At 38.7% G+C, this 23,777-nt stretch overlaps 1 long non-coding RNA gene across 1 annotated transcript in view; it reads right to left on the bottom strand.

Annotated features, from left to right (window-relative positions):
* Positions 1-2,248: 2,248 nt before the first annotated feature.
* LOC144246266 (uncharacterized) overlaps positions 2,249-23,777 on the bottom strand; it is a 99,899-nt gene continuing 78,370 nt past the window's right edge. The window contains exons 3-4 of the long non-coding RNA XR_014951957.1: positions 6,124-6,296; positions 2,249-5,642 (exon numbers count right to left, since the gene is read on the bottom strand). This is a non-coding gene — a long non-coding RNA (uncharacterized LOC144246266). The remainder of the gene's footprint in view (positions 5,643-6,123; positions 6,297-23,777) is intronic.

The following is a 23,777-nucleotide window of genomic DNA, read 5'->3' as shown; positions in this document are numbered from 1 at the left end:
TTAATCCTTCATTTACAAAGTAATGTGTTTGCCTATTGTGAGCTCAGCCTCACAGTCTTGGGGCAGCAATTAATGCTGCCTCTTCCTGAAACATTCACTGGAGGTCAAAGCTCTTGGGGGTGGCTTCCAAAAATTCTCTCTGCCTGGACACTGCTGCCACCCACAGTTTAAAAGACAACTGATTATAAACCCATATTTTTTTCAGCAGATTTCAGAGCTCTTCCAAATCTTGATCATTTTTATGAACACAATAATTTCTTCTCCCAGCAGAATTCTTTGGCAGTCAGATTTTTACACAGGCAAAGGGCACACAAGATGTGTGCCCTTCCTAACCCTGATGCTGACTGCGGAGTGCGAGTCCTTCTTAGCACCTCAATGCAAATTGTATTTACAGAGCCAACTGATACACAGCCTATGAACACTCCTGGCTTAAGTTGCCATCAACGAGGGAAATAATAGTTAAAAAAAAAAAGAAGTGTAGTCATATTTAACACAGATTCATGTCTACTGTTTCTGTATTCCCAGTAAGGTTTCAAAGCAAAGCACAGAGGTTTTGCTACTTGAATTCCAGTTAAATTGTTTGAATTTTTGCCACTATTCAAGTCTTCCTCTGTTTTCCTTAAAAGCTTTATAACAAACAGTGTATGATCTGTTCTCTGGGATATGTCAGTCCCCACAAGGAAACCGTGAACTTTTAAAAACTATTTGTATCCATCAAAAAATGAGTGCCTTGCACAAGCTGCTACTGATGGGTCTCTGTTTGGTGCAACTGCAGGGACCCTCAGCTGTGGGCCAGAGTACACGAGGAAGGAGGAAGGAATATTTCCTCCTGAAAGCCTGAGTACAGAAAGAAGTCATAGGAGGCAGATTGCACAGGCTCTCAAGGGAAGCTGTAAACCCATGCAGACCAGTGCCTAAATGCTGTAATTTTGCACAGAATGTTGAATCCTGTTTATTTTTCTTATTTCCCATTTTATTGGAGCAAAGTTAAACCTGAAAATGATCTATTGCAAAACAGATCTGCAAGTACACATAGACCATCTTACTGTTGTTTGTTATTTGTCACAGCATTTGGGCTTCTGTTCTACTTCTCTGAAGTGCTGGAGAAAATGATCTGAAGATGACATGAATCTGTGAAACATCTTAATAACTGTCACCTTTGGGATATTTTTCCTGTGATGCCTCAACATTAATATTCATGTTATTATTGCTTTTTAAAGGTTTTTAATATTAATCCTTTGGGAGAGATTTTGGAATTAAGAAATACAGAAATGCACAAACCAATATAAAATTTCTTAAAAATTAAGAATTGTAGATATTGAGCATTGTAGTCCATTACCTTATCAGTAAGGATTTTCAGATTTCTTTCTATATATTTAATCTTCAATTCTATAAAATATTTTCTATAATGTATAATTATTTTACCTGTCCCTCAGCTTTCTAGGCTGAAAACATATCATGATGTGCTTTGCCAATTTCAACTAGATTTAGAACTGAAACAGATTTTGCTCTAAAGAATATAAATCTGCTATCTGCATGCTAGGAGTTTGACCTTATGAGGGTTTTTTTAATAGGATTGTTTTTATTTTTTATAAACAACCAAAAATTGTGAGGTACTGAGTCTATTGTTACAGGACACTCAGCATCATTTAAAATTATTTTGCATTAAACTTTGACTGTTCTGCCAGATAGGCAAGCACTTACTACTCTTCATAATTTACCCTATGTCATACTTTGTACAGAAGAAATGGAGATTGGGCTGGAAGGAAAACATTTATCCACCCTCCTCCTGGAAATGATCAGTAAGACTATCTTCCTTTTATAGTGAAGAAAGTCTGCAAAACTGCTATGTGGAAAAGAGACTGTGACCTACTCCACTGCATGTTTTTAAACTGAATGTAAACCACTGATTTCAATAATAAATCTTTCAAGGAGGAAAAAAAAAAACAACAACCCATTGGGCCTAAACCAAACTGCTGTGTTTAAAGAAAACTTATTCAATATTATGGGTTAGTCAAACAAATAATGTGTGTAAGCAGCACAAGGAGTTCCACACAGGCTTTGCTTCGGAGTCTGCAGACCCCACACTGGCAGCTCACTGCATGTGTAATGCTGCACAGCAGTGGTTCCAGCTCAGAGAACCTCAGAGGATTAGAGCTGGATCCAGCTGCTGAAAAGGCACTCTTCACATAAAGGAAATGGAAAGAGAGCTGAAGAGCAGTGTGGAATTCACTCAATATTGGTAGGGATTTCTTCCCTGCCAATACAAGAACACAGATTCTGTATTTTTGCTTGTATTCTTAACCTGTGCTGCTCATTTTTTTTTTTTCACAGAAGATGAAAACCTATAATTTAATTATATAATTTAATTATATAATTAATTCATTATATAATTAATTATGTTAGTTTAATGGGACATTAGAGATTTTTCATCACATTTTTTTGCAAAACTACACATGCCTGTTCATTAATACTCTTACTCAAATACTGTAACATCATGTTTGTACTAAATAAAAATGCTTATTTATCTGATTGCCATCATCGTGTATACGCATCAAGACCCTCACTTGTGGGAATCAATTTACACAAGACATTTCTTGTTTCATATCAATGAAAACAAATCTTTCATGCTTCTGGAAGCTGTCCTTTAGCTGGTAGAAGCAATTCTGCCAATATTCTTTGTGCTCCTGTGTGGTGTGTTGACCTTGACTAGACACCAGGTGTTCACCACTGTGAACACTCCCTTCCTCAGCTGGACAGAGGAGAGAAAATATAATGAAAGGCTCATGAGTCAAAATGAGGACAGGGAGAGGTTCCTCACCAGTGACTGTCACGGCCAAAACAAACTCAACTTGGGAAAATTAGCTTATTTTATTAACAATTAAATCAGAACAATTCAATGAGAATTAAAAATAAATCTTAAAACATCTTCTTCTGTGCTTCCCTTCTTCTTAAGCTCAAATTCATTCCCAATTTCTCCACTGATTTCTCTCCAGTGGAAGAGCTCAGCTTTGGCCAACAGCAGGTCTGTCTTGTTTTTGGCTGGCATTGGCTCCATTGGACAAATGGGAAGCTTCTGGAATCTTCTGACAGAAGATGCTCCTATAGCACCCCTGCTACCAAAACATGGCAAACCCAAGATGTATTGTCTCAACATTTTGTAGTGAAATGCCACTTGAACATATTTATACAAGATAGCTGAAATTTTCTATTTTCTTTATACAAGATAGCTGAATATTAACAAGATAGCTGAAATTTTCAAATTGAACAATGAAAGAACATTTTGCTGAACAGAGAGTGAAGAGATGCTCTTTAAGTCAGGATTAGGCCTTGTGAGAGTAGCCTGGTGTTTTGGGGAATTTGTTAGGTAATGTAAATAATCCCAATTCTTGTTATGAAATTGTTGTGTTGTTAAACACTTCCATACACAGCTAGCCATCAGAAGATTTTCCAACACCTCTCCCCACCCTTTTGGAAAGTGTTACAGCACAAACAAAAATGTCATTAGCGGTGGACAAACTGTGCTTGAACTAAAGGGAAAGCCCAATGGAAAACCTGTTTTTCCCTAGGGAGGTACACACAAAATAGGAAAATCCCTAAACCAAAGAACAGAGAAGCTGTCTTTTGTGTCAGAAGGGTTCTTTTTGCTGACAGCACAATACAACAAAGATAAAGAAAGACCACAGAAGAGAAAAGGATTCAGAAAAAACTTAATGTGACAAGGGCTCCTTGACCCATTCTTATAGAACTACAAAGAACAAGTGTTTGGACCCAAAATCATCCTGCCATAGCTACACCAAGGAAACAGCAGTGGAAACAGCCTTCAGAGGTTTCTGTACACACTTTGATAGTATCTCTCCAGCTGAGTACACAGTTTAAAGAGAGGTTCCAAGCACGGGAATTTGTTCTTCTGCATCTTGCTAAACTACAAGTATGGTCCCTGGGATAGGTCCCTCTACCAAACAGTAGGCTCTCCTGGCATGGGAGTGGCCTTTCCAGTGGGTGGTTTGGATGGAGATTTTTATTTTAAGAATGTTATATATTGCTATATATTCTGTTTGCTCTGGCTGCAGAGTCTAAGAACACCAGGATTTATCATTTTATTGATATACATGTAGTCTTTCCTTTTGAGGGTCCTGAGTGCCTCCCCAAGCTCCCCTCTACATTGTAATGAAGAAGCAGGCTTGCTTAACATGCCATGCCAGATGTTCATTAGTAATTCCTCTGCTTAGACTGGTCTTCACCTCATTTTTCAATAGCAACTTAGTATTAATAAAAAATACAAGTTAAATCAGAAATATGTGCTCCCAGTGATTGTCTCTCTTGTTCCCTGTGAGAGTGGCCTTGTAAAGCTTTCAGTGGAAGTGAAAATGAAAAGATCTATTTGCACCTTGGGAAAGATGGGTGCTCCTGTAGAGAAAAGGTGACATATGATCAATGAATAGCCTGTCTCTATCTTAACAGTTTTGATACTGTGTTTTAATAACTCAGTTTGGCCTCTTTAATTTCATATATTTGTTTTATTTGTCTAGATTCTCAAGATCGTTGTACTCTTGAGGACTTTTATAGAATTCCTAATTAAGAAATAAATGGCTTCCAGGAGAGCTACCAAAGTGGTCACATCTTTTTAAATATGCAAGAAACTTAACTCAGGCATCCCAACACACCAGGAATAATGTGTTCTTGATACTTTACTGGAAATGCACTCCACCATTATCCAACATCACAGTAAACTTTGTTGTGGTCCAATGTTGAATTTCCAAAGCTGGTGGACAATTAATTCTTCCATCTCCTACTGTCCCTCTGTCACTTAGGATCCTGCTGTTCTCCTGCTTTCCTCCTACCACAACTACCCCTTCAACCACTGTCAAAAGTCAGACTCTGATTGGAATTTTCCTGGTGGCTCACTGGCAGCATTCTTCTAATCTGTACTTGGAGAAATTGCCCTTCATATGGGAAAATTTTGCACCTTCCATTGTTTGCTTTAGATCTACAAATACATGGAAATTTCTTCAGATGAGCCAAATCAGTTAATAAAGTTCAGATGGTAAATTAACAACTTCACAAATTACTTCAAGTTTTAGATCTTTGTTGAAGGGCCCTTTCTCTTCCTTGCAAAGCAATTCCTCCTCCAAAAGTTTCATTATTTCAGCAGGCCAGAGCATAACTAAAAATGGGTTCACCACCAGGATGGATATTCTTTTACTGGGCAGCTCTTTGAAATCCAAGCTAGAGGGCATGTTCATTGACACAGACACCACCACAGACTGGGACACTTGGGCCCACAGGTGTGACAAGCATAAGAGAACAGACTGTGTCAGAATGACACACTGGGAAGGACATTGTCCATTTATCATAATTTCCCCCACGTTTTATGCTCTAAATTCCTCATTTGTGCCACACAGTAAAACTGAAAAGTCTACCCACTGTGCCTGTGGTGTGACCTGCTTTCATTGTGATACATTACTTCACATCCCGTAGTTCATTGCATCAGAAAGTGACAAAAGACCTACATGGTCTTTTACCAGGAAAAGTGCAAATTGTGAGGACACATAGTGCACAGACTCTTTGACCAGTGGTGCTCCTGCAGCTCAATTTTCTTATCACAGGTGATGACTCAGCAGAAGCATGCACGCCAAATTCTGTAACATAGAGGAAGCTTAAGTTAAATTAAATTCACTTCTCATAATACAAATTAGCTGGAAAACAATGACAGAGATAATATTTTAAATATTAGTCTGAATCACACCCCAAAACTGAGAACAGTTAATTTTAAGGGGACAAACATTTTGTACCTCTGGGAATATGCACAGTGGAGATAGTGCAATGCCCTTTATTTAAGGCTGGCTTCTCACAGCTCACAGCCTGTTATCCTGTTATTTAGATGACTAAATCACAAATGCATGCTCAAAACTCCAAATTAGAATTGGCTTGGCTGTCTCTGTACACACTGTATCTGTCATGTTTAGCTACTGCTAATGTTTTGCTATCAATATAAATGAATCATCCTCTGAATCACTTCAGATTTTCTCTCAGAGATTTTTTAAGAGCCCTTATAATACTGTTATTCTGAATGTCAGCTCTCAATGAACCAGAAAGTCTGATGTCAGTGGTAAGACTCACCAATAGCTGGAACAGGCTCCAAATATCACATGGTAAATCAGATTTCCAACAGTTCTCTTTTTATTGCTTTCTCCTCTCTCTGTGACTTCATCTGTTTGCTTCTCCTCCCCAGTATGTCAGATTCATGATACTTTGGGATGGCCAATTTCTCTAGTTAGTGAATCTGCAAAACACTATAGATTTGCACTTTAGCACAGATATTGCAATAAATCTGACGAGAGAAAGTAACTTCCCATCCCAGCTGGACTAGGCACCTTCAGGTCCTTTGAAAACACATTCCAGAAACATTGAAATATAGTTTACCAGTTTAATAGAAACTGTGCCTTCATTCATCAACATTGATTTCTTACTAGATTTTTCTGAAAGACTGGGCCTTTGTCTAATGATGTTCTTAAGAGAGACATTTAGCATGGAAGAACAAGATTAAATATTTGACAGAATTAATTTCTATCAAAGTATGCATTATTCCTTCAGTCATATATGTCAAATTTATTTCAATTATATCTTTAAATCTGAACAGAAAAATATATCAATAATGTGAAGTGATTAATTAGTTATATTAATATTAGAATTAGTACTTAGTATAGCAACAGTTTGTTGGCTTTTTCAGTTTCCAAGGTAAAACAGTATTGCTTTTAGAACACCAAAATTTCCTTTAGGATTAAAAAAATGCTTATTTTCAACTAGTTCTACATTAAAAATAATGGTGGGACAACCATCCCAATGAAGTACCTTTGTTTTATGCAAAACATAGAAGAAATCTTGCCTAAGGCAATAATTTATGACATAAATGCAGAATTGCTCAGAAATACAAGACTGAAGCCAAAGAAAGTTAGTGTTTCTAGGATGCTTATGCCAATATGGATTATGTCCAAAGGCCTACCAGGACCAAGGAGTGCTGTGAGTGGCAACCTGCAGCTATCAGGGTTGCTGCCCCTTGTACAGCACTTGACAGCCCACAGGGCAGCTGGAGGGAGTCAGTCTGGCACACAGTTTGACCCACATTGGTCCCTCCTACTGTGATGGATTCTGTGTCTTTGTCACTGTCTATGAGGCATCTTTTCAAATGACCAGCTACTCAGACCTCAGCCAGGAACAAAGAGAAAGAGCTCACCAGCTGGTAATGCTCTTTATTCCATCCTTCAGCTCTAAATTTCGATTTCTGCAAGCTTTACATGGCACATGGTAAGAGGTTTCACTGTGCTTTCCATCACTCTGAATTAACAGTGATAATAATAATGCTTAACCTTTGTAGAGTTCTTTCTGTCTCCGCAATGCTTAACTAACATTAGCTAATCACATTACAACGGCTGGGCTTATAATTCCTACTCTTTACAGTGCCATGAATAATCTGATAATTATTTCTTTAGCCAATATAAACAGCTTGTCCGCTCTTCTGTCATTTTCTATTTTGCTTAAGCTATAAATATCTGATACTAACTAAAGAAGTGATGAAGTTTTTCAGGATCATCCCAAACTAAAGCAGATAATTACGTTAATATGATAGATTTGAGAATGAATATGAGAATTTTATTGCATTTTTAAAATATCTATGTTCCTAATCATGAGCATCTGCTAAGGATTACCTTGTTCAAGACTGAAAATTTATGAACTAGTTTGTCTGGAATCTGTTCATGTCAATTATTTAAAAGCACTCTGTATTTATTGCTTCAAACATTAAGTACTGACAATACTACGCCAATAGCACTATACTGTAGCAATGTATATATATAAGAGTAGGCAGAGACTGTGGTTTAAGCAGCTTACAGTGAGTATTCAAACTCTGTCTTATTGTTGAGAAGCACCAGACTGTGTCTTTCCCACACCCTTCTCCATAAATTTATAACTTCATGCTTCAGATAATCAGCAGAAGTTTCAGGAAATAAGAATTGCAAACTTACCACATTTTATCCAAGGTTAACTATTTATGTAGAATGATCTCTCAGTAGCAAATAAATGAATTTACACATTCATTAATGAAATTAATTTCTTGGACAGATAACTGCTTTTATGGGATCTCCTTATTCAGTGGAATAGCACTATTGCATTATGTCATGAGATTTACCAATTTTAGGATATGATTGATTGCCAGTGATATTGAGAATCTCAGCTGAATATAATGCAAACTGCTTGCATTGATGGTGCATCTTCTTTAGGGTTTTGATCCTTGGTTTCTATTTTAAGACCCAATTGCTTTGAGTCTGCATCCACGGGCCTCTGAACTTTATAGCCCTTGTATTATCAGTCCCCAGCTTTATCCAAGATACAACACAAACTAGACGTCAACCTTATTGGCATCTGACACAAAATCAGTCATCTCTGACCCAGTCTCTAAGAGATGAGCAGATCCCATCATTATTCCTTTAATAATACTGTTCTGCGTGCATGGTGCTTTATAAGGAAAAGATGAGTCACTGTTCCAAGAGATCTCACCCTACAAATAAGATGTGCCACGTGGAATGATGACAGTAAAATGACTGAGGAAGGAATACATTTTAATACATGAATTTATTGAAAGATTTTGTGAAAAATTCCCTTTACATTGTATCTTTTTTGTCCAACAAATACTATTCAAAAACAAAATATAAGGTGCTATGGTCAAAGTGGGACTACACACCCATTCCTCTTGCAAGCTCTTCTGTAAGTGCAGGAAGGACAAAACTTGTACAAAATAAGGTCCTGTAGCACTTTGTCAATAAGATGTTTCTTACCTTCAAATTAATAATTACTCATCTCACTAGACGCTGAACTTCAGCCCTAGTGGGAGAATAACAGTCATAATGCTACAGGTCTGAAACAAATATATTTACACAATTACAGGTACTCCAAAAACATAAGTGAACATTTCTCTTACTTTAGTCTGTGAAAGAGCATCCTCCCTCTGCACCAGGACACAGGGATCTGACAGAAAACTTATTTCAGCCCCACAGGTGCTCCTTGCAGATGTTCCCCTCAGTGACCCCAGTACCTCAGCAGCATCTACTGATACAAACCCTACCAGCAGAAGTCAGGACAAGGAAAGATCATTTTTACTTTGAAAGGCAAATCTAGCAAATTTTTACTGGGGGAAATGGCAGTTTTGACCGTCCAGCCTGTACATTGTTGATATCTTGCACACCTGCAATAATGGGCAACAGGAAACACTTATTTTCCTAGGTATTCCTTGTCATGGTATAGTAAGATGTAGTTTAATCCTTCCAGCCAAATTGGCACAAAGCAGAGTATTTCAGTCCTTGTCACCTGAATTGTCACACTGCACACCACGGGAGTATTTTGTTGAAAACAAGTAAGAAGGTACCTAAGCCCAGTAAGCGTGGGGGTCAGGAGGAAGCCATTTCCTGGGAACACCTGGAGGCTGGGAGCACCGGGACCATACAGGACTGCACAGATAGTTAGAGGAGAGAGAGTTTTTAGTTATGAGCAAAGGAAGAAAGGGTGACATAAACAGGAGTCACCAGCAATCTTGGTCAGTTTCTGCCCTGTTTTGTTATAATGGACATCTATCTGCAAGCCCTGCACCTCCCCGTGGAGCCATAAAGGAGCTCCTACAGAGATGGCAGGCTCTGAGGATACAGAGCGGGATGCAGCCCAGCGCTCCGGGGCTGCTCCATTTCCTCGGGCGTGTCCGGAGGGAATTCAGACTGGCGCAAGGCACGGCTGAGCTGTAACTCAGAGGAGGTGTCCGTCTGTCTGGAAGGGTTTCTGCACCCGAGGCAGCCGCACATGAAGCGCGGTGTTTCCCTGGAACCCCCGCCCGGTTTAGCGCGGTGTCCGCAGGAAGCCGCGTGCGACAAAGGGATGCGGCGGACAAAGGGATGAATGTGGCAGTGTCGGGAAAGCCGCTGCTCCCGGCCTGGAGCAGCGCCGCTAATTGGCCCTGGGCTCATTCTGTGTTCTTACATTGCCACCCTCTGACAGCCCGGCGGATTCAATCCCGGCCCTTCGACCCACTGCTGAGGTTTGAGCCTGAACACAACGCAGTGGAAACGCATTGTTACTGCCACGCTTTGACTTGAATCTTTTAGGTTCTTTAGCCTAAAGTCTTCACGGATATTTGTCATCTATTGGTGTATAAGAAAGATTTGTTTAAAAGCTGATTTGGGGATGTGTAGCAGAGAGATAATTCAGCTCAGCGCAAAAACCTATATCAGACTTCGTGAGTGTCCCAGAGGAATCCGAGATGAGAAATGGTGTTATCCTGTGCCTGATAAATGGCACTAAGGCATTGGCTATATAGATGGCATGCTTTGACTCCAGCCAGCAATGAAGTATCAAACAGCCATTTGCTCACTATCCTTGTGAAGGATGTGGGAGAGAATCAGAAGAGTAAAGTATGAGAGAACTTGAGGGTTGAGATAAAGATAGTTTAGTAGATAAACAAAAACAAGGACTTAATTCACCACCTCCCATGGGCTGGCAGGTGTTCAGCCATCTCCAGGAAAGCAGGGCTCTATCACGTGCAACAGTTTCTTGGGAAGACAAACACCATCACTCTGAACTGCCTCCTCCCTTCTTCCCTCAGCTTTATATACTGAATGTGATGCTATATTGTCTGGAATATCCCTTGAGTCAGCTGGGGTCAGCTGTCCTGGCTGTGTCCTCTCTCAAATTCTTGCACATCCCCAGACTATTCACTGGTGGGGCAATATAAGAGGTAGAAAAGGCCTTGAGTCTGTGTAAGCCCTGTTCAGCAACAGCAAAAATATCCCTGTGTTATCACTCCTGTTTCCGTCACAAATCCAAAATACAGCCCCATACTAGCTCCTATGAAGAAAATTAACTCTATCCCAGCCAAAACCAGCACAAAAAAAAAAAAAAAAAAAAAAAAAAAAAGGCATTTATGAGGAGTCTCAGAAGTGTGAATAACAAAATCTTAAACAAAACTGCCCAAGTGCATTGTACACAGACACTTTGAACACTAATCCACCTACAAGAATAGCAAGCATTGCTGCTGTTGAAACTGTTTATCATTTACTGGGGGATAAATTTTGTCATCCTGACCTACCTTCCCACCAAGAGCTTGTCTGTGAAAACTTAACATTTGCATCTGTGTGAATGTCAAATTATATAACACCTAAAGGGGACAAAATGCAGGGCACAAAGTAAACACTTACATCTGCTCATATGAAATGTGAAAGGTAATTTTACATAATGATTACTTTCAGCCAGAACTGCTTACATCGAGAGAGCAGTGCATGAAGAATAACTGAAAAGCAAAAAGCTATGCATATGTTTTTGAAATAGGGAGGATTATGTATGCTGTGTATGGCATGTTACTTGATACCTTCTTAAATTATTGTATTAGTAGAAAAGAGGCATGGATAAACTGAGAAGAGCACAGCAGAGGTTTACCAAGAGAGTCAGAGGCACAGAATATGGCACACATATTGTGCAGGGCTTACACAGACTCAAGAAGATGAAGAAACTGGTTGGACAATGCCCCACACAATCTGGTTTAATTTTGATGTTAGCCTTTCTGCCTCTCAAAGTTAGACCAGACAACTTCCAGAGGGGCTTGCCAATTTACATTTTTCTGTGGCTTGGGTGTACTTTCATGGGTATGTGGACCATGTTGTTCCACCTTGTTCATCTTGGGCTTACTTCCTAGTTTAAGTCCCTTCCTATCTCAGACAAAAGTAGTGCTGTGGGGCAGGTCCCTGTTTCAGCACCAGGAAAAAAGAGGAGTTTAAACCTACCAAGGTAATACTCACTGCAAATATGGGGTGTTGTTAGTTCTTTTTTACTTTTTCTGCCATCTTGTTTCACCAAAATGTGAAGTTTTACATGTACGTTCTTCTGTCTAGAAAAATTATGCAGTTTTATTTTTGTGGCCACAGAAAAAGGCTACAGAAAAACCTCTTTTTAAAGAGACATTTTTAATAATCTATTAATGATCATTATATGAATTTAAGGCCCACAAAATATGTCACATATTACAACTTTCACTGGGATCTCACCTTAACTTTGAGTAAATAAGATGGTGAATTTTGGCATAGTACCCATAGTGTGTACAACTGAAAAATAAAAATTCTCCCAAATAACTGTTGAGGTTTGGATTTTTTTCTTAAATTTGTTTGGTTTGTTTATTTTTTTTCTTTAATAATGTGTCTCCCGTTTATTTGTTATATCTTTGGAAAGAACACCTGAAGCATCAAAAAAAGCATTCCTGGACACAGTTTATATGCAATTTGAAAATAAATGGAAACCCTTTTAAAAAGTAAAGAATATGATAGTGAGACTGAAATTCTAGGAAGTGGCACCGTCCAGTAGTAAAGGATAAATAAACAAAACTACTAAAAATAGCTTGATTTTCTTTGTTTATAAGAACAGGTGTTTCTGTTTATTCAAGGGAATAATGACTAGATTTTTTACACAATGTTTATTGCCACAGTATTTAACTACAGCTGAGAAAATCCTCAATCACAGTTCCATTTATTTACTCATCTAAATTTATATTTTTTTCTAAAAAATTTTGTATACTGCAAAGCTTTTTAAGCAAATTGTCAGAAAACACAGATGCTGAGACACTGAAATTAGAATCAATTATATAGTTAGTAAGAAAAATTTTGGATGAAATTGGAAATAAATTTTACATCTCGAAACATCCATTAAGGGAATAAAATAACCCTTCTAATTAAGAAATATCAATGAATGAGAAAAATTCAAATAAATAATAGAATAATTCAGGATAATCATATGCAACATTTTAATGAATAATTTTAAAGAAAAATCAAAATTAATTTATTTTAAAATAATGCAGAATAGAAAATATTAGTAAGAAAGTCCTTAGTGACTATCTTAAACATTAGAATATGAAATATGATTCACATGTCATATCCAAAATGCTTAGCTTTGGTATCAGCCTTCTTTGTAGCTAAAATTCAGCTTTTGATTTTCTGTCATCTGTAGCTGAAAGATTAGATCATTCTTCATTTCTCAGTTTGAAATAAATGTAGATGTATGAGGAAGAACTTATTATCCAGCAGAAAAGACTGCAAAGGATATCTTTGTTATGGTAAACATGGCTGAAAGAAAACCTAGTGAGGCTAGAGAGCATTTTGCTGAATAGATAGTCATGAATTAAAATCCTTCTCTCTTTTGCATTGTCTACAGTTGACAAGACACAAGAAGAGAGGAGACAAGAAGTTATTTAGCTTCTACTCTAAGAGAAGTCAACAGTGAAGAAGCAAGCTTGAGAAAACATGGTGAGGTGGGAGGAAAATATTTCACTTTGCTTTTGTTTTGATTATCAAAACCTATTTTAATCTGGACCAAATAAAATTAATTTTCCCGACGTTGATTTCATTTTGTCCGTGATGATAACTGCCAACTGGTCTTCCTGTCCTTGCCTTGTCCCACATGCTTTTCATCCTATCCTCTCCTCTTGTCCTGTTGCAGATGGAAATAAGAGAGTGGATGAGTGGGCGTCTGACCACCATTCAAGGTCAACCCCTTGCAATTACAGGGGACAGAAATGTAGTACAAGAATAGTAAGCAATAAAAGACTGATCTAATCAGGACTAGGGTGTTAGTGACACATTCATTAAATGACTTCTTCTCATATTAGTTTCAGTATTAAAGAAATTACTTCTAAGTGCAATAAATATAATAAATACATCATTTAAGTATAATAAAGTACAGCATTCTGGAGACACAAAGAAAAAATAAAAAGCTTTCCAGATCAATAGCAAAATGATACTCATAGCCAGAACAGAAAAGGAAAATTGTGAATGTCCAATGTGATTATTGGAATTATTGTTATCTGACATCCCATGATTTTTACTGCATAGCTATAATGATGTATTGACTAGAGAAGAGAGAACAAGGCAAACCTTGTTCCATCATGGATTTTTTTTTTTTCCTTTGTGAAACTAAGTTGTCTAATTTTGTTGTCTTTCCTAAGAAAAACTCTGGTCCAGAAAGCATTCATCATAGCAAAAATCAGTCCAAATTTCTCTTGCTTTGGAAAGCTATGAGCACGGGAAAGCAGAAGGTAATAGTGGAAACTGTTTTGCAACTGTAACTACAGTGGCCTAAATGAATGCCTGCTCTTATGTGCAAAGATGTCCCAGGTGAATACTTCTGCTTCAGAAAGTATCATTGTGCTCAAATCCCAGGCAGCTGAACAAAATGTCCTCGGTGTTTTCACGGCAGACAGCACATAGTCTCTGTGTTGTTCTGGAATGGGAGTGAGTAGGTGTACACCAGGGTGCTCACATGGTTTCCTGTTTGGGGAGGTATTTGTCTGATGTTCATTTTAACATTCTGTTTTGGGTAATTTTTCTTCTAAATTCTCCAAAGCACATAATTAAGGAAAAGGGTTAACTGGTTAATTTAATTAAGTTTAAAACTCTTTCTAAAGTGTGTGCCAGCTACTAAGAAAACATTTGGAAAAGCTTCAGTTTTATCCTTACTTTCCAGAGTGGGCATTATTCCAGCCACTGAATCAAGAGACAGAAAAACCTTCTTAGAAAACCTTATCGAGTCAGCACACATTCTTCTGTTTCCACATCAATGTCTCCCAGATGCCTTGAAGCACCAGTTTCAACAGCTTCCAACACAGTCCCCCAAACTGGCAATCTTTTGATGATGTTAGGAGGACAAGCACTGTTATAGAATCTATAGTATTCTAGCCAGGGCTACAGGATTTCACCACATCATGCCCTACACAAACACAAAAAGAAGGTCTTGCTCTACAAGAGCTATAATTTAAGAATGACAAGAGCAAAATTATTTCCCTCAAAGGGCTTACCTGAAACAAAGTTTAAAGAACTGGAAGGAAAGACGTGTATACTTCTTTTCTGTGTTGTATATCACCTTAGGAAAGCACATGCAACTCTTTCCCTCTAAAAGGTGGAAAGGGTTCACAGCCTCCAGATGTGATGTGGGGACATGTTCTGTAGATGTGCTGACCTCCATCCTCTAAGTGCACTCTTAATAAGTTCACAGATGACACTAAATTGGGCATTGATCTGCTGGAGGGTTGGAGGGTCTGCAGAGGGATTTGAACAGGGTGGATTGGTGAGCCAAGGCCAGTGGTATGAGATTCAACAAGACCAAGTGTGAGGTTCTGCACTTCAATCACAATAATGCCATGCAGAGCTACAGACTGGGGGAAGAATGGCTACAAATCTTTCCACTGGAAAAGGACCTGGGGGTGCTGCTTGACAGTAGCTGAACATGAGCCAGCATGTGCCAGGTGGTCAGCAAGGCAAATGGTATCCTGGCTTTTTTCAAAAATAGTATGGCCAGCAGAACCAAGGAAATTATTGGTTCCCTGTACTCCTCACCAGTGAGGATGCATTTTGAGTGCTGTGTTCAATGACAGGCCTCTCAATTCAGGAAAGAAATTGAGGTGCTGGAGCAAGTCCAGAGAAGGGCAACAGAGCTGGTGAAGGGTCTGGAGTACAAGTGTGATGAGGAGTGGCTGAGGAAGCTGGGATTGATTAGTCTGGAGAAAAGGAGGCTCAGGTGAGACTTTATCACTCTCTACAAGTATCTGAAAGGACGTTGTAGCCAGGTGGTGGCTGGCCTCTTCTCCCAAGAAACAAGTGATAGGGTGAGGGGAAATGGCCTCAAGCTGCAACAGGGTAGTTTAATGTTGGATATAAGGGAGAATTTCTTCACTGAAAGTGTTGTCAAGCATTGGAACAGGCTGCCCAGGGAGGTGGCAGAGTCGCCATTCCTGGGCTTGTCCAGCTAACAACTGGATGTGGCACTTAGTGCTCTGTTCTAGTTGTCTGGCTGGTGATTTGGTCAAGCTTGATGATTCTGTGATTTTGTGTGATTCTGTTATTCCATGATGGTTTTTCTCACAATTACCAGTTGCTGTACACCATCCCAACTGAGCCCATGTCCAGTCTGGGGCAAGTTTTGAAGGGCACATCTGCCTGAGGACGTACGGCAGCATATGCAGCGGACTTCAGGAGCAGGAATGCAGCACTGACCTTAGGTAACCTGAGCAGACCTTCACTTCTTGTGTTCTCTGCTGGAATGAGTCAGTGTGGCATTGGCATGAGCAATCCTCAGTTAGCCAATGGCACACATGGAAGGAGAGGGAGGATTCAGAAGTAAACAAATATTTAGGCAATGGAGCCTTTTAAAGTTCAAGATGCTTTGCTTATACAGGGTCTCAATGGAAAAGGAGAACTCAGCTGAGACTTGAAGGAGATTAAACAGATAAAAGCTGAAAAAGGAACAGGAAAAATATGTCAAATCCAAGCAAATAGGACAAAGCAACAAATTGTCAGACAGAAACAGAAGACCAGCAATTATCAGCATCAAAAATAACAAACAGGTAGTCAAAAACTAAAAACAAGAAAAAAACCCAAAACATTCACACAGGTAGATTGAGTTCAACTTCCACTATTTTTCCTTAATTCTGGTGTCTCTGTTAATCAGATTACATCTAAACCAGTGTTCTGAGAAACACAATGAGGAGCCTCAGGACTCAGCTTGCTCCAGATGGCTCTATCACAAGGTTTGTTCCAGGGTGGGAAGTGTGCAAACTCATTTCCCATGAAAACATGGCAATTCCACTCTGAGTGGAAATGTCTGGAATCTATCTAGATGCACAAGTTTCTTTCCTCTAGCACACTTTTCCATGAGGGAGACTAAACCATCTCCACACCTTTGAACAGTATACACATTAGGTTCTTCCTATTGATACACATATTTTGAAGATCAAAGATAGAATGTGAGAGAAAAGATATTTATTTCACTTACAGTATCAAAATGTAATTCCTCTGACCTGTTCAAGTTTCATAAAGGGATTTACGTGACCTATATCTAACATCTGTTTTGGGCTTCAAATTGACATTTTTATCCTTGGAAATATCTAGCTTAAAGACTTGTGTTTCAACACCAGCTGAAACAATAGCAAGCTCAAATACAACACATAGTTCAGTTTGGAAATTAAATGACTGCACCCATTCATGTTGGGATTGCCTACAATAAAAAAATGTAAAGGCAATTATGACAATAATTTTCCTACTAGTTGGTTTATGTTGCAAAAGTTCTAGAAAAAAGTTCTTTTTCCCAAAATATTGTCTGAAAACCAACTTATTTTTTTGGCTACATCCATGTGCTCCTTAATGCAATCTTTATTAGAGAAGGGAAATATATTTTACTTCTCCCAGAGTGGGAGAAGCAGAAAAATTAAGGTAACAAGCAGCTGCCTCCTCTAAAATGCTGTAGAATAATTATTTTGTAGAACAAGCTCCATGCAGAACAAGAACAGTGCTGTTCAGATGAGATGTGAGAGCCAAGACAGCAGACTTTACTGGCATGAGCAAGGGGAGGGTGCACATGGTGCTTGCAGAGTCCATAAAGTGGTTGCATAGCAATTCCTTTGGTTATTGGGGTGATGATGTTAACTAGAAAAATCAAAAGCACTTGAATTGGCAAAACAGTTTTCAGTCCAAAACATGGCTAACACAACTTGCACTATTTCTGCCTTCCTAGGTAACCTCCTTTTTTTCTCTTTTTTTTTTTTTTTTTTTTTTTTTTGTTGTCATCCCAAAACTTGTCTGGAAAGTCAGGAAAAACACACCATTTAACATGAGAGACATTCATGTCTGTGGTGTCACACTCTCCTGAATAAAAATTACAGAAAGGGATTGAGTCATTCTCAATGGAAAAAATGGTGCAAACTTTCTGCCATGGTGGTGCGTTCAATTTTTAAGGATTTCTACAAGTGTTCCATCAAGGCTCTTGTGAACATCATTAGAAACCTGAATAACTGTCTTACACCCATAATTCAGCAATTGACATTTCCCTGTGTTTAATAATGATTTAAACCAACACAGTTTATTGGGACAAAAGGAGAACACGATAACATAGTAGCTCCAGGAAGAACTATATGACAGCATGCAAGATTGTCATTTTCTACCCCAATTTCCCAGACCTCTCCCACAGCCACAGCCAAGGTAGCTGACTGCTATCTTCCCATCATTCAGTGTCTATGTTGACAGGATTCCCTGTGGATCATTTTACAGGGCTGCCTGGCTGATTTCAGCTGAAGTAACACAAATTCAGTGATACAGGGGCTGCATCACAGCTGCTCTGCTCTGGCCTGCTGGCATTCTCCTTCAGACCCTGAACTGCTCCCACACAGCCTCCAGGGTTTCAGATGTTTTTCAGAATAGAATTAAAGGTCCTTAGTAAGCCCTCTGCCTACAACAGAAACACTTCCTAGTCAAACGTAATTTTTTTCCTCATAAGCCATTTCCAGCCCACCCAGGGCCTCCCATACCCTGGGCATGTTTGCCTGTGCACTTTTAAACATGAATGCAAACCTTATATTCACTTCAACAGTAACATTTCATAGCTTATTTTTAAACAGAAAATTTATAAACTGTTACATAACTGACATGCAGCAGAGGCTTGGCCCATCCAGTAATTCCCTCTTTTTCAAAAGCAGATGTAGGCAAAGCATTCATCAGCCTGGCAGGAACCTTTGTACCTCTCCAGGCATTTTAGGCTGCTTTCTCCTACTTCAGTGTTGGGTATTAAGAGTAAGCTCATCATCTTTATAGGCTCAGACCACCAGGTTTACAGACATTTATGGCAGCATTAGTGCCTCCAAGATAAATTATAGGAAGTAACATAAACAAGTGATTCTTATGCACATTCCTATGTGGTCTGTAAGTGGCAGACAGAGGCAGAAAAAGCACATGGATGACAGTCTTGTTCCCACACAGGAACAAATCAGGCTTTGTCACCTGTAAAGTAGCTGCTAACATGAGAAAAAAATCCAATGGTTCCAGAAACTGTTATTGAAACTGATTAGTACTTCTTAACCACTCGTACATGGTGAGGGTAAAAATAAGGACCAAAGCAATAAACAGTCCTACCTCCCACCCCACCCCCAGCCTGCAGCAGAGTGAACAGAGGGATTACAAGGGAGAAACGGAAAGTCCAGGTTTCCCTGGGCCACTGGCTTAACGGTTGTCTGTGTGACTGTGGTTTCCAACACAGAATCAAAATAGTTTCTAGTAGCAACGAGTCATAAACATTTGAGAACCTGATGGTAATGAACTCACTCTCCAACTAACAAACAATAGAGTCATGAAGTACTACAATTTCAGTCCTGTAAATATAACACCAGCAAATATTGGTGAGCTGCTTCAATCCAAGCACCTCACTCTGGGCTAATACCATTCTTTAGAAAACAAACACATGCAGATGGGATTTGTTGTCAGAATAGGATCAGGATTGTAAATGAGTGAGGTCATTCCCAATAATGCTGCTGTTGTAGGAGCAGGTCCTTGGTAGTTGCTGGGAACAGCATGTTGTTTATTATCAGACAAACACATAACATTAGTCTTCCTCTGTTTCAAGAAAAGAGGACACACAGCATTTAGTAAGAGTTATGTAGATTACTTTTCAAATCTGCAAGGGAAATGTCTCTCCTTTTACAATGAGTTTGCATCATAAGCACAATTCTTTGCCAAAGAGTGATAAATACAAATCTGTTGTGACACAGGACTTCTGCTTCATTCACCTCATTATAATCTTCTCAGGAAATTGAGTCTTATTACACATGGAAGCAGTGGAGCAGAGCAAGGCAAAGTTACCTCCCAAGGAAACATCTGTCAGGATCAGTGGCAAAAGCAGATTCCCACTTGTCCAGAGTCTTGAGGCACATTCCCTCTATTTGTCACATTATAGTGTGGAAATACTTTGATAACTAACAGTGAAAGATAGTAGGAAGAAGCAAGAATACCTATCAGGTTTTTTTCTTAGATAATGATGTACCATCAATGGTACAATGAAAAACGTTCCTTTTTTCAAGACAAATATGAGAGTAGAAAAACATCCTGTAGAAAAGATCAGAATTAGATTTTCAACTAAATCAATAAGGATCATGTTCTGTGAGCCCAGGAGAGCATACAAGTTTCAGATTTACCTCTCCATCCACTTCACCAGCTTTCCTTATTTCTTAAATACATTTCATAATAAGAAGATATTTTTTCAAATAGAAGGGTTAAGCTGAAACCAAAAGAAGTTTGTGTCCTTGATAAAAACATGATGAATGAATATGGGGAACAAAAGTCCCTGTCCCGAAACACATGGTTGATCACAATTCTGTGCTGACACTTGTATCCTTTATGATCAGTTACCTAGACAGATACTTTATTGTATACCTATCTGTTGGTAGCTACCTGCTTTGAAAATTAGCCTAATTATTCCTGGATTCACCTGACCTGATTTAAAGGATGAGTCAATGAAAGCCAGGTGATATAAGGGAGCAAATGCTTTCATTGTGTGCCTCTCTCCCCACCTGCTGTTGAGGGAGCCAAGGTGACTGCTTCTACTTTTATGTCCCATACTGTACCCAGATCTTGTTGAGGCGTAACTGTGCCCAGATGTCCAAATTACAGGGATTGGATTCTGACTCCAGCAGATTGTCACACTGGAAACTTCAGCAGAAACAAGATTGCACGAAGATTTAAAGGAAGGGTATAAAATGTATTTAGATTCACTGGGGAGAGGAGCTTTAGCTGAGTTTTCCCATTAACAGGATCCTTCCAAATACTCAGTTTCTTTCTCACAATTTACCTGGAGACTCAGCTATGATAAAAGAATGTATTGGCTAGTAGCATCATGCACACCAAAGGGTCAAAGCTGAAACTGCCTGTTTGTGTGCCTGTCCAGGCTTTCTGCTGCAAAGGACTGTACAAAAGCTAGTTTTTTCCAGAAGTGACAGTGACGAACTCTGCCCAGGCCTCTTGGAAACTCATACAACATACTTCAAATGGGTGCAGCACATTCTCCCATCCCGTTCCATATCTGGCTGGATCTGCTACAGACTGTCTTAATCTTTCCTCACATCCAAATAAGTCCAAGAGTGGCCTCAGTGGATGCAGCAATCAGCTCTCTTTAAAGAATGATGAAAAATGAAGATTTCTGACAATCTTGTTGCTTCCAAAATTGTACAAGGGCACACTGTAAAGCTGGCTGTGCTTAATATTATGAATGCCAGTGGAGCTTAAAGATTTTTCCACTACCTTCAAGGGGAGTAACTGTTGAACTCAGACTGAGAGAGGGAGGCAAACTGTTGAACACAGACAGAGAGACACAGAGACAACACCTCGTTTAAGGAACAACTGACAGATTGAAGGAAAACTGGGAACTTCTGTCAAAAAGATTCTTCTGTGAAATAGGATCTTACCTGCTTATAACTAATAACGCCAACAGATTAACAGATCATATATAAGTTCTCTCCAGGATAGGTGCAGGGCCAGTTTCAGGCTAAGTAGCTTGAGAAATTAGTATTTTGATACTTTGACAGCCATGAGCTTTGGCTGGGGAAGGAAAACACAAGGCAGGACAGAGAGACAGCTGTCAGGACATCAACCAATGTGAAGCTTGCTGCCCCTGAAGAAGACAGACACCCTTATTTCCCATCACCAGCCCATAGCTAACAAAAACCTGCACCTTCTAAGACCAGTGTGAGTCAATGGGGATTTTGAGGTTTGGCTGCCAGCATAGCACTTAGCCAGCACTCAGGTTGTTTTGCTGTCCTCTGGAAATGCATCACTTTCCGAGATTCCATTCACTGACCAATGGTCAGCCTTGGTGCTGTGTGTACTCTGTCTCCGTACATATCTTTTTTAGTAACATTTAATTTAAGCTGTTTGATTTTTTAAAGTGAAATCAGATCTATCTTGTTACAGACCATAGAAGTGAAAAGGGACCTAGATTAAAATCCAGTCTAGATCTGCAGATAGAAGTCATTCTGCATGGCTATACAAGGTATGGTGAACACGGGGCATGCACAAACAAAGTGATCTTAGAAAGGTTTGTGTTGGAAGGAACCATACAGATCATCCAGTTCTAATCCTCCTGCCATGGACAGGGGCACCTTACACTAGACCAGGTAAAAATATCAAAGCATTATATAATTATATATCTTGACAGACACTTTGAAGTGGTTGAGTGTCAAGGTGATCAATTAGAACGTTAAAAAATATTCATTCTCTGGTGTCAAGATTATTCAAACACTGGCTGAAAAAATCTGCTACAACCTAAAATTTATTTAGTTCAAAATTAGTACAGTGGTTTTGGAATCACCACAATAAAAAAAAAAAAAACCATCAATTAATAACACTTGCAAAATGAGGATCTATCCTGCAGAAAGACTGAAGAAAATCATACCTTTTACATGGGGACCAAAGCACAGCTACATTAAATCATAAATTCACCAATAAAAGGCAATTTGGGCAGAATTATAGAGGAGTAGAGTTCATCTGCTACACAGAGGACATGTCCTGCATTGATTCCTGTATTCCAGTGGCCATAAATGCACCCAGCCAGCAGAGTTCAGAGGTGGCTTTCTCCATCTTTCCAGCCACAGCTAGAATATATATAGCTCTTAGTATTTCTTTTTCATGTAATAAAAGAGGATGCAACAAATGAAGATAAAACTGGATGTAAGATTTACTTTAACTAGACATGCATAAGGCAAATTAAACCATAATTCATTAAATACAAATTCTGCAGTGATCAGTAAAGGTTATTGCCTCAAGATATGCCCTGGATATTATGTGTAACTCCACAGTCATCCACTTCTGTAATCGAACTATTTACTAACAGAGTGTTGGGACAATTCAGACCTAGGGGATAGGTGTGTGGGGTAAGAAGAATTAAATGCTGGAAGTTTGTTGGTAAATGTGAAGAGTGTTAGCAATGTAGTACTAATGTATCTTACACCTTTGTCTGAACTTTTCTATCATCTCATTTTCTGTTGCATTTTGCAGTGACAAATTAATTTCATTTATAAGATTTCAATGCCCTCATAGGTGCATATTTTCATATGTATGTGTACATTTTATTGTTAATTTGAGGTCAGTTTGTAGGAAAACAGGAGTGGTCACACAGTTCTGAGCCCCATGATGGTTTCAAACCCCACAGAAAATTACTGCTTGCAAGATGAGGCACATTTATGCAGCAGCAGCACCATAGTCTTATCATTTATTATTTTAACTTACTAAAAAACTAATTTACTAACTTACTCATATGTTTGCTCACTAACTGATCCTTTGAGTAACGATTCTGCACTGTGGACAACAAAAATTATATATACATACATACATACATACATATATATATGTATATGTGTATGTGTCTGTACATATATATACACACATCTTTATTATTATTTTAATATGTACTACACATTCAGAAGAAACTTAGGCCACAGTGGTTTTATAGCAGGTCTGTTACTGGATTATCATCTGATTCAGTGCATTTGAAATAATATAAACATCACAGTATTGTCAGAAATTCTGACAAGAACATCACTTTTAAATTATGGAAATGTTTGGAGGGCAAACCATTTACAATGGACACAGTGAAGCATTAAAAAATATTGAATAATGTGACAGGATGGGGAGAAAGGAATATGATCACCATTTTCTTTCCAGGTATTTTGCCAGACTGATCTTCTTGCAATACAGTCAAGGGCTAATATGGATATATATATTTTTTTTTTTTTCAAAATTGGGAAATTTCATATGTTTTTTTTGCCTAAGGCCACACTTAAAAGTGTCCACCTAAGTATTTAGCCAACAGCTTGGAGTAAGAGTCAGTTTTGTCACAAATGTAAGTTTGCAAGACCAAAACATTGAAAAAGAAAATATTAATGACAT

Source organism: Lonchura striata, chromosome 1A, assembly GCF_050655825.1.
Source record: "Lonchura striata isolate lonStrDom1 chromosome 1A, ASM5065582v1, whole genome shotgun sequence".
Taxonomy (NCBI): domain Eukaryota; kingdom Metazoa; phylum Chordata; class Aves; order Passeriformes; family Estrildidae; genus Lonchura; species Lonchura striata.
This window is presented reverse-complemented; position numbering and strand designations above follow the sequence as displayed.